A 12,649-nucleotide genomic window follows, 5' to 3' on the forward strand; every position below is an offset into this window, starting at 1 on the left:
AAACCGGACAGTCTCTATGCAAAAGAATAAACAGACACAAATCTGACATCAGGAATCATAACATTAAAAAACCAGTAGGAGAACACTTCAGCCTCTCTAATCACTCAGTGGCAGACTTAAAGGTGGCAATTTTGCAACAGAAAAGCTTCAAAAACAGACTCCAATGAGAAGCTGCTGAACTTGAATTAATATGCAAACTAGATACCATTAACTTAGGTTTGAACAGAGACTGGGAATGGCTCAGTCATTATACTAATTGACTATTTCCCCATGTTAAGTATCCTCACACCTGTGTGTCAACTGTCCAAAATGGGCCACCTTGATTATCACTTAAAGTTTTTTTTCCCCTGCTGATAATAGCTCCTCTTAATTAGCCTTTTACAGTTGGTATGGGTATTTCCACCTTTTCATGTTCTCTGTATGTATAAATGTCTTCTTACTATATGTTCCATTCTATGCATCCGATGAAGTGGGCTGTAGCCCATGAAAGCTTATGCTCTAGGGTGCCACAAGTCCTCCTGTTCTTTTTGCTGATACAGACTAACACGGCTGCTACTCTGAAACCCATCATTAAAGGAATCCTGTGTCACAGCTGCTTGCGTTTTGCAAGCCTTGAATGTGGGCATCTTGCCATTAATTAAGCAAAAGTGTGATACAGCAGTAAACTGCTACTGGTGTGAGTCAGAAACATGCAGGATTCTGCAGAACATTATTATATACTGTCTAATTTTGGGATAAAAGGGGCATGTACATGCATGTGTGCTAAATAGTGCAGGGCATGGAATTCAATCTACAGTATGTACTTCAAATATTCAGCTTTAGAGCACTTGCAACAACAGCTTAAGCTGCATAGCAACTGTAGAATCACAAAAACAATGACATTTTAAAAAAAGAATATTCTCCACTCTAGTTAGTGTTTCTAACGATTAACATTATCCAAGAAGATGCCACCAACTTTTTAATTCCTTCCACTGCCTGTATGGATATAGAACCCACTACCACAGCTACGATCTCGTAGCTGTGGGTGGATCACAAACACAGGAGGGCAAATCCATCAGTTTTCACACCGTAAACATTCACTTGAGGAAATAGAGATGGTTTATTGACGTGTTTTTCTGGAGATGGGTCTGAACTAAACCTCTGATTTCAAAGATCTTAGTATCTAAACCTGGATCTGATTTTTGCAATAGGTTTAGGTTTTAGCCCATGTGTCTGATCTCCCTTTGAACTTTGGGTTTTCAGTATTGCCCCTAGAATTCATCACTAGGGTTTCTTTAAGAATTCAAAAATTTCAGCATTTCCATTAGTTAACATACTTTTCTCTCATAGTAAAAATGGTGGAACTGTACTGTAGACTGGAGTGACTTACAAATCTTCATACATTTTTCCCTAAAGAAAATTCACTATTTACACAGAGCAAAAAGTTAATTGAATGTTCCTTTCAAATCTAGGTAAACAATAACAAACTTTAGTTATGGAACTTAGTATGCTAAATATACTAGGGATGATTGAACTGAATTGTTAATTTCCCAACAAGTGCAAACAGCTGTATTTTTACCATATAGATACACCAATATTCATAATGGTTTGTGTCTTTGGCTTGCTTCAGGCACATTTAGAATCAGCAGATATTCTATTTCTGAGTATCAGTGGTAGGACACCTGTGTAAGAATACCCATTTGACTCTGGATGGTGGACTGCGTGCCTCTAAAAGTGAAACCTTGGCCCATCAACTCTAGACTTAAGGAAAACCTAGAATAATCTGTAGATATCAATACAGTATGTGTGATGCTCCTTCTCACACCCTATCATTCTGTAAAACATTCCATCCATGAGGATTCCTCCCCCACTCTTTGTTCTGTATTGCTTAGACTGTACTAAACCCCTGGCTCCTTTAGATTGTAAATTCTTCGGTGTAAGGTTCCTCTTGTGTTTGGCACAGGGTAGAGTGCCATGCACACCAGCAATGTTTTATAAATTGTTGTTAATAGTAATGGTAATAGTTTCTAGTGTTATCAGGCCACTGGCTTTCATTTGTTTTGGTTTTGTTGAGAAAAAAGAAAATGTCACGGCTAATGTCACCTTTGTCTTCACTTCATTGACTAGACCAGGGGTTGGCAACCTGTGGCACGCGTGCCAAAGGCGGTACGCGAGCCGATTTTTACTGGCACACTGCTGCCAGCCGGGGTCCCGGACACCACCCCCACTCAGCCTGCTGCCAGCCTGGGATACCAGCCACCGGCCCCGCTCACCTTGCTGCTGGTCTGGGGTTCCAGCCACCCGGGGTCCTGGCTGCCAGCCCGCTGCCAGTCTGGGGTTCCGTTGGGGTGCCCCATAAATGTAAAATTTACATGCCAGTAATAAAACCTTAAATTAATGAAGACTTGGCGAGCCACTTCTCAAAGGTTGCCAACCCCTGGACTAGACCAATGTATTTCTGATAACTAAGATAAAGAGTTTTAAGCTGGGCAAAATCTGAGAAGCCTGGGTGTCAGAGGTCACTATTCACCTTTTTGCGGCTTATCTGGGGATTAGCTCTTGACCGGTCTGGCACCTTTGGTTGCCCACCCTGTGGTCCCTCTCTTTCTCTGGACTCCGTTGCTCCCTCTTCCTGGGTTGGCCCTCCAGCCAGGTCACTATAATCCTCCCCTTCTGCAGTAACAAAAGTCCCTCTGGACAAACTTTCTCAGGTTGCCTTCTGATCCGCTGCCCAGGCTGTACCACTTCCCTGGTAGGGGAACTCAGGCCTGCCCACTACTCCAGGTTCCAGCACAGGAACCCTATGCCCATGGTCTGCTCAAGCTCCGATATTGGGCTCTTTCCTACCTTTTGTCCCTATCTTCTACCCCTTATCCTGGATTACCACTGGAGTGTCCTCTGCTCCCTGTGGCTACTTCTCCCCTTTTTTTGGATTCTTACCAAAGTCTATAGTCTAAAGCAGGATCCCTGGGGCAACTGTCCCCCTAGACCTTTTCCTTGTACATAGCTGACTCTGCTCCTCTCTAGGAAGTGACTGTAGAGCTGCTCCCTGCAGCCCTCTTTTACCACTATCTTCCTCTCTTTATAGGCCTACCCCATCTCCACCCCCATCTGGGCTTCATCAGCCATTAGGCCTGATCAGTCCTTGGCTCCCCTCCAGGTGCAGCCTATAGGTTAATTGGCCTATTTTACCTGTTCAGACCTTGTCGGGTGGACACTCCAGCATACTTGGAAATAGTGTGACACAGTTGTTTCAACAACATAAGTTTTATCACATGATGTAGTTAGGTGATACTGTGCTTAACAGAACATTGTGCCCCATGCTGCGCATTAGAAACTTGACAATAGGTTTCTCATTCAGTTGTAACGTTCACTGATAACAGTAAATGCAGTTGTTACACTTTGAACAACACTTATCTCTTATTTGGATGTAGTTTCATGTATTTTATACTAGTATCTACTGTGCAGATAATCATAAAGGATAACCACCCCAAACAGTTAATCACTAAAACCTTCTACAGCCAGGGCCAAATAGTTACTTTAGTTCTACTTGAACATAGAAATCAAATAAAGTCTAGCCAATGCTTTGTGCAGTTATGACAAGAATTAACAATCCATTGCATATAAATATCACCTGTAGAAATAGTCACAGATTCAGCAGCCTCTCCTCACCCTCATAAGTGAAGCTCAGCCACCCATGCAGTCAAAAATACCCCATCTGCCCCAGGAACCCAAATTGCGCCGTGCTTCCTAACCTTTTCAGAAGCCTGTGAAAATCATAGCAAGCCTTGACCATCCCTCTCGCGTATTTGCCCGATCTAGTCTTAAAAACTTCCAGTGACGGGATTCCACAACCTCCCTTGGAAGCCCAGTCCAGTGCTGAACTACCCTTATAGTTAGGAAGTTTTCCCTAATATCTAACCTAAATCTCCCTTGCTGCAGATTAAGCAAAGAAATGGGCTTTACAGAGCACTCTAAAACACCCCAGATTTGGGCCATTTTTCATCATGACTTCCAAAGGTAAAGGCCTCTCATGGAGAATGTCTTGCTATGCCTTTTAAACTGAGGGGGCTTCAAGTGCCCCATTTCATCTCTTCTGTAGAAGTGTAATATGGGGATAGAGGAGGTCTTTCAACTAGGCAGGGTTGTACACATGTAGTGAGGGCCAAATTCGGCAGTGACCTTGTCAAGTCACTTCTCCTCTCTGTGCCTCCATCTTCTATCTGACCCTGGCTCTGTCTTGTCTGTTGAGATTCTGAACTCTGCAGGGCAGAGGCTGTCTCTCACGCTGTTTGTAAAATGCCTAGCACAGTAGAGTCCAAATTTTAATTGGGGACTCCAGGTGATACTGTAATAATTAATAACAATGACTTATTGGAGCTCTGGAAGTTCTGATTGGAGCCTGATACTGGAGATCACAGAACGCATTCTGCTGTGTGGTACATTGAGGAAGATGCAAGAGCAACAGGTTCTCCCTTCCTTGTGGAGGAAGGCTGCTGTGATACATTGGCATACTGCTTTTAAATTCTGGACTGAGCTCATCTGTTGGCATTCAGGTCAGCTGATTGTGATGAAAATTTCTTGCACCTGTAGAAATCAAAGTATTTTTTTAAAATAATTTTTGCTTCTAACATGCAGAAGCTGCGGGCTCTGAGCACATAATGCACAGGGCAGAGGAGATACAGATTGACTTTCCTGAAACTCAGTGCAGATACTCTTCAACCTGTTCTCCATTTCCTGGTATTAGCTGTTAAGAACAGGGAGGAACAAGTGCAGACAGCTGGTTTTCCAGATAATGCACTTAGCCTTACAGGACCCACTGAACAAAGACAGCACATAATACTGGTTGATTGTTGGGGATTTTTTTTCTGAGCAATTTTATTTATTACATGATTTTAATCTTTTTTTTTTTTTTTTAAAGATAACCTTTCGTGGGGTGGGGGAGGGAAATGCAAATAAACAGTGTCAATTATTGACATCCCATTCCCACTGCTTAAAGTATTATCAAAATCTTGACATAAAAGGCCAAACTTTGGCTGGTCTCTATGCAAGGGCTCAAGGTGGGAATCCTTCCTACATGCTCCCTCAGTCATGGGCCAGCCACAATTGATGTCCTTGTGCTCTGCTGACCATAGGGGCTGCTCCCTGCTGTGCCCCTTGAGATACTTGTCATGCCAAACATGGCAGGGAAGAGGTGAACCTTGGAAAAGTACAATCTGCAATCCCTGCCACAACCAGCCTGCCCTACCACTTCCGCATCCCATTGAGGGTGACTGATATCCCATGGAGCACTAGCCAGGAGCAGCCCATGTGCTCAGGGAAGCAAGGAGACTACAACTGTGGCTGGTTCCCTATAGGCTTGGGGATGGAAGGATGGGATCAGCAGAGTCTTGTACCCCTCTTTAGTACCCAAACAAAGCTAGCTCCCATCTGGCCCTGGCTGTAAAATGCTTTGAAGATAAAAAGTGCTTTGCAAAGATGAAGTCATTAATGTACAATTCTCCTTTGCATTGTTACAGCATTGCAAACTGTTCCCATTCAGCATTAAAGATTAATTCACTGAACGTAAGGAATTATTTTAAGTTACATGCACTAGCTAGTGATGAAGTTGCCATTGAGGCAAAACAAAGTGAACAGCAGTTTTGCCTGAGTAAGGAATAAGTATGGATCGTTGAGTAGGCGTTAGAACAAGAAGTTATTTTTATATATTATTGTTAAGTTAATTTTATTTGTTATGAATGTATGGACATTTGTGGATCTGATTAATTAGAGAGGACCACAACTTAAAGTGGCAAACTTTCACTGCTCAATTGAACTATATTTTAAGCTGAATAATGGCCCTTGATGTCAAGGCACAGAGTGTGGTGTATTTCCATGCCACACAGCAGCTCACTAGTAACTATTACACTGGTGTCTGAAAGATCAGAAAGGAATGGAAATATCAATAATGCTGATAACGTGAGATTGCTCATGCATTGAAAGATGTTACAGAGAAATGTATTGCTAAGTCACATTTCAATTCTGCCTTTGAAACTTCCTACATCCCCCATCTCTGTCCCTTGAGTATACTGTCAAGTTATTCAAACTTCAAAAAGAGTATTCTAATTTTAATAGAGAAAGAGACACAAATGTATGCTCTAAGGCTTTTTCCTTTAGTGGCTGCTGTCTCATTTTTGTAGTCAAACTGACATTTACCTTTTAAAGGACACTTTATTCAAAATTACCCAGGTATTCATGGTCAGCTAACTCTTTCATGCAGATTGAAAATAGCTTAGCACATACAGTCAAGCGAGAAAACAGCGTTCTGGAATTCTAGTGCATTTGTTGGTTGGTTTCCTTCCTCTCTGCATTCTGATAGTAAGCAACTTGTAACAGTTTGGACTGAATTCTGAGGAAGTTATCCTGTTGGATACACTATTGGAATGGGCCAGCAAGGTCTCATACCTCAAAACCACTAATAGTTGCCCGTAACAGGGTCCTCTGACTGCCCCAAAAAAGCTCAGAGGCTTCCTGTTATATACACACACACTTCTCCCACCACCAATGTTGAGCTATGTACAAGGCTTACAGGGTTAGCTCCCTCCTTTCCAGTCAGCTCACAGCCAGAAGACCACCCGTTCTCCTGGCAGCCCCCTTTCATACTGGCTCCCAGCCCTTATAACTGCTGGCTTATCAGGCCCACAGGTAGAGCCAATCCCCAGGCCAGGCATCATGCCTGTTACACCAGCCCCAATCTATTTCTCTTGATTGGAGCTAGCTGAGCAGGGGCTAATTAGGTGCTTTTGCAGCAGCACCCTGCTACACACCTCCCCCCTTAAGCTGATGCCAGGCCTGGTTTTCCTCAGCCCCGCTTCCCTCAGTCGGGGGGTTTATTCTGGGGATCAGCCCCCTGCCCAGCAGAGCTATCCCTGGGCTCTGTCTCATGGGGTTTTGGCATGCCCCATCCACAAAAGGCGCATTGGGTAGGGGACAGGGCAACCCACAGGTCTACGCTCACCCAGAGGTCTTCACACCAGTCGCATGGTTGGGCCAGCCGCCCCAGACGTTCCCCTTTTCTCTGGTGGGGGAGATGGATCAGAGCCCCCTACCCCAAGTCTGGCCCCAATCTCAGGATTGGGCCCTCTGCTCCTTGGAATTTGGGTCTCCCCACTCTGATCTTTCTGTACCCTCTTCTCCATCTCAATCTGCGGGATCCCCTCCTCTCCCCAGGAAGCCTCATCCCCTCTTTGGTCACTCCTGCAGGATCCCCACCTTGGCTATGTTGTCTAGGAGTCTCAATTTCTTCCCCTGGAGGTTGTGGGGACTCCGCCTTCCCAGGCCCCACCTAGGTATGGGCCTCGTCCCCTGTCTCCAGGACTCTTTCCTGTTTTGGGGGTCTCTTCCTCAGGCCCCCTCTCCCCTTTGGGGAAGGGTTCCAGTCTACCCCCAGGACCACAGGGTAGGCCAACCCCCCTATTATCCCCACCTGCTTCCAGGCAAACCTCCCCTGCACCTCCAGGGGTACCTGGGCCACGGGACAATACTCCCTATCCCCCTGGATGCATTCCACTAGCATCCTTTCCCCAGAGATAAGCCAATGCGGCTTCACAAAACACTGCTGTATAAGGGAGTGAGCGGAGGCCATATCCACTAGACCCCTCTGGGTTCCTCCCACTACTTGTCTACCAGCTTCACCCTGGGGTGCTCACAGGTTTTCCTACTCCCCCTCTGTGTCCCACGGGGCCCAATGCTCTCTCAGCAGGAAGTCTGCCTCTGCATACTCTTCTGTTCTTTGTACGGCAGCTTCTAGGATGGCTGGCTGATGTCGCCAAACCCACACACTATCAGGTAGACACTGTACAAACTGTTCAGGAACCACTTGGTCCATTATCTGCAGCACAGTGTGGGCAGCGGGCCTCAACCACCATGTTGCCCAGTGCATTAACTTTTGGGCAAAGGCTGGGGGCCACGCAGCCCCCACCCACCGGGCTGGCCAAAACTTTTGCCGATATTTCTCAGCCGAAAGCCCTAGATGGTTGAAGATCGCTGCCTTCACTGCATCATAGTCCCTAGCTTGGGCATCCATCAGGGCCTCATACGCTGCCTGCGCCTCCCCAGCCAGATAGGGGGCCAGCCGCAGGGCCCAGGTTGGCTGGTCCCATCCTGCGCCCAGGGCCACCCGCTCGAAGGTGCCCAAAAAGGCATCAGGGTCATCGGCTGGGGCCATCTTACAAAGAATGAGGCCCGGGTGCCCTTTCCCCCTGCAGGACTCACCAACTTCTGCAGGAGCTGCTGCTGCACCCTCGACTGCTCCTTAATAAAGTCCTGTAAGGCCCTTTGCTGCTCTGCCTGCCACGTGAGTAGAGCTTGCCTCTCCACCTGCTGGGACTGCTGGAATGCCTGAAGTGCTTTCTGCATCTCTCCATGTTGTTCCGTGAGCCACTGCAGGGTGCCTTCCATTGCCAGGTCACCAGACTGTCTCTGGCCTCAGATCCCAGAGAAGCCCCCACATGTAAAGGGTCCTCTACCCGCCCCTCTTCCTGGGGCCCGCTGACTGCCCCAGTAAAGCTCAGAGAGATTTCCTGTTATGCAGCACCCGTGGCTTTATTTGCCCTCTCAGAGTTCCTTCCCAACTCTGAACTCTAGGGTACAGATGTGGGGACCTGCATGAAAGACTTCCTAAGCTTCCTCTTACCAGCTTAGAGTAAAAACTTCTCCAAGGTACAAACTTTTCCTTGTCCTTGAACAGTATGCTACCACCACCAAGCGTGTTAAACAAAGAACAGGGAAAGAGCCCACTTGGAGACATCTTCCCCCAAAATATCCCCCCAAGCCCTACACACCCACTTTCCCGGGGAGGTGTGAGAATAATATCCTAACCAATTTGTTACAAAAGCAAAGACCCAAACCCCTGGACCTTGGGGCAATGGAAAAATCAGTCAGGTTCTTAAAAGAAGGGTTTTATTTAAAGAGAAAAAAAAAGTAAAAACCTCTGTCTGTAAAATCAGGATGGAAAATACTTTACAGCATATTCAGATTCAACAAACAGAGGATTCCCCTCTGGGCAAAACCTTAAAGTTACAGAAAACAGGAATAAACCTCCATCTTAACACAGGGAAAATTCATATAAAACAAGAGAAAGTAATCCACCTTGCCTGGTTTACCTATACTGGTTGCAATATCAGAGACTTGGATTAGGATGGGTTGGAGAAGATGGATTTCTGTCCAGCCTCTCTCAGTCCCAAGAGAGAACAAACACACAAACAAAGAGCACAAACAAAAGCCTTTCCCCCAAGATTTGAAAGTATCTTGTTCCCTTATTGGTCCTTTGGTGCCAGGTGCCAGCCAGGTTAGCTGAGCTTCTTAACCCTTTACAGGTAACAGGATGTTGCCTCTGGCCAGGAAGGATTTTATAGCACTGTATACAGAAAGGTGGTTACCCTTCCCTTTATATTTATGAGATACACACAGTTCTCCCACAACCAATGCTGAGCTATGTACAAGACCTCCTTCCCAAGCAGTCAGCTCACACCCAGAAGACCACCCATTCTCCTGGCAGCCCCCTTTCATACTGGCTCCCAGCCCTTATAACTGCTGGCTTGTAAGGCCCGCAGGTAGAGCCAATCCCCAGGCCAGGCATCATGCCTGTTACACCAGCCCCAATCTATTTCTCTTGATTGGAGCTGGCTGAGTAGGGGCTAATTAGGTGCTTTTGCAGAAGCACCCTGCTACACTGCCCTGGAGAAATGACATTGTCCTTACATGATCTCTTACAATCTGTTTCCTTAGCTGGATTTTCAGTGTTTCAGCACTCATGGTTATATGGGGAAAACACACTGCCCAGACACTATCTGCTTCCTACTTATGCTTAGAGGGATTTTCAGTATTTCTTAAAAAGAAAAGGAGTACTTGTGGCACCTTAGAGACTAACCAATTTATTTGAGCATGAGCTTTCGTGAGCTACAGCTCACTTCATCAGATGCATACCGTGGAAACTGCAGCAGACTTTATATACACACAGAGAATATGAAACAATACCTCCTCCCACCCCACTGTCCTGCTGGTAATAGCTTATCTAAAGTGATCAACAGGTGGGCCATTTCCAGCACAAATCCAGGTTTTCTCACCCTCTACCCCCCCACACAAATTCACTCTCCTGCTGGTGCTAGCCCATCCAAAGTGACAACTCTTTACATAATCAAGTCGGGCTATTTCCTGCATAGATCCAGGTTTTCTCACATCCCCCCCACCCCCATACACACACAAACTCACTCTCCTGCTGGTAATAGCTCATCTACACTGACCACTCTCCAAGTTTAAATCCAAGTTAAACCAGAACATCTGGGGGGGGGGGGTAGACTCCCTCCTCAGGCCCTACGCTACCAGCACTCCCAGCTACCTTCGAGACACCACTGACTTCCTGAGGAAACTTCAATCCATCGGTGATCTTCCTGATAACACCATCCTGGCTACTATGGATGTAGAAGTCCTCTACACCAACATTCCACACAAAGATGGACTACAAGCCGTCAAGAACACTATCCCCGATAATGTCACGGCTAACCTGGTGGCTGAACTTTGTGACTTTGTCCTTACCCATAACTATTTCACATTTGGGGACAATGTATACCTTCAGATCAGCGGCACTGCTATGGGTACCCGCATGGCCCCACAGTATGCCAACATTTTTATGGCTGATTTAGAACAACGCTTCCTCAGCTCTCGTCCCCTAAAGCCCCTACTCTACTTGCGCTATATTGATGACATCTTCATCATCTGGACCCATGGAAAAGAAGCCCTTGAGGAATTCCACCATGATTTCAACAATTTCCATCCCACCACCAACCTCAGCCTGGTCCAGTCCACACAAGAGATCCACTTCCTGGACACTACAGTGCTAATAAACCATGGCCACATAAACACCACCCTATACCGGAAACCTACTGACCGCTATTCCTACCTGCATGCCTCCAGCTTTCACCCTGACCACACCACACGATCCATCGTCTACAGCCAAGCTCTGCGATACAACCGCATTTGCTCCAACCCCTCAGACAGAGACAAACACCTACAAGATCTCTGTCAAGCTTTCTTACAACTACAATACCCACCTGCAGAAGTAAAGAAACAGATTGATAGAGCCAGAAGAGTTCCCAGAAGTTACCTACTACAGGACAGGCCTAACAAAGAAAATAACAGAACGCCACTAGCGGTCACCTTCAGTCCCCAACTAAAACCCCTCCAACGCATTATTAAGGATCTACAACCTATCCTAAAGGATGACCCAACACTCTCACAAGTCTTGGGAGACAGGCCAGTCCTTGCCTACAGACAGCCCCGCAACCTGAAGCAAATACTCACCAACAACCACATACCACACAACAGAACCACTAACCCAGGAACTTATCCTTGCAACAAAGCCCGTTGCCAATTGTGCCCACATATCTATTCAGGGGACACCATCACAGGGCCTAATAACATCAGCCACACTATCAGAGGCTCGTTCACCTGCACATCCACCAATGTGATATATGCCATCATGTGCCAGCAATGCCCCTCTGCCATGTACATTGGTCAAACTGGACAGTCTCTACGTAAAAGAATAAATGGACACAAATCAGATGTCAAGAATTATAACATTCATAAACCAGTTGGAGAACACTTCAATCTCTCTGGTCACGCAATCACAGACATGAAGGTCGCTATCTTAAAACAAAAAAACTTCAAATCCAGACTCCAGCGAGAAACTGCTGAATTGGAATTCATTTGCAAATTGGATACTATTAATTTAGGCTTAAATAGAGACTGGGAGTGGCTAAGTCATTATGCAAGGTAGCCTGTTTCCTCTTGTTTTTTCCTACCCACCCCCCCCAGATGTTCTGGTTTAACTTGGATTTAAACTTGGAGAGTGGTCAGTTTAGATGAGCTATTACCAGCAGGAGAGTGAGTTTGTGTGTGTATGGGGGTGGGGGGGGGGGGATGTGAGAAAACCTGGATCTATGCAGGAAATAGCCCGACTTGATTATGTAAAGAGTTGTCACTTTGGATGGGCTAGCACCAGCAGGAGAGTGAATTTGTGTGGGGGGGTGGAGGGTGAGAAAACCTGGATTTGTGCTGGAAATGGCCCACCTGTTGATCACTTTAGATAAGCTATTACCAGCAGGACAGTGGGGTGGGAGGAGGTATTGTTTCATATTCTCTGTGTGTATATAAAGTCTGCTGCAGTTTCCACGGTATGCATCTGATGAAGTGAGCTGTAGCTCACGAAAGCTCATGCTCAAATAAATTGGTTAGTCTCTAAGGTGCCACAAGTACTCCTTTTCTTTTTAGTTTCCATAGTGGCATTCCACTTCCAGCGTAGGTGCAATCAGTGACTGTGATTACACCAGTCTACTCTCTAAAGTTTCTGATAGGCATCCATGTTGTGCAAGTGTTTCAAGCTACTAGGCTCTTTGGGGTAGGTTGTGCCATTATGGTACTGGCTCCCACTGGGGTGGCACAGAGTTGCCCTTTCACAGAAGCAAAATCCCCTCCAGCTCGCTGGCACAGAGAAGTATGCATGCTGTGCCACTTTGTTCCCACCTGTACAGCAGGACAGCCCTGCAAGCCACTTCTGAGCCAGCCATTCTCCCTGCTCCCTGTAACCCAAGGACCTCTTAAAGCCAAGTGGCAAAGAGTTACAGAAATCTTG

This window comes from Caretta caretta, chromosome 2 (assembly GCF_965140235.1).
Source record: "Caretta caretta isolate rCarCar2 chromosome 2, rCarCar1.hap1, whole genome shotgun sequence".
Taxonomy (NCBI): Eukaryota; Metazoa; Chordata; order Testudines; family Cheloniidae; genus Caretta; species Caretta caretta.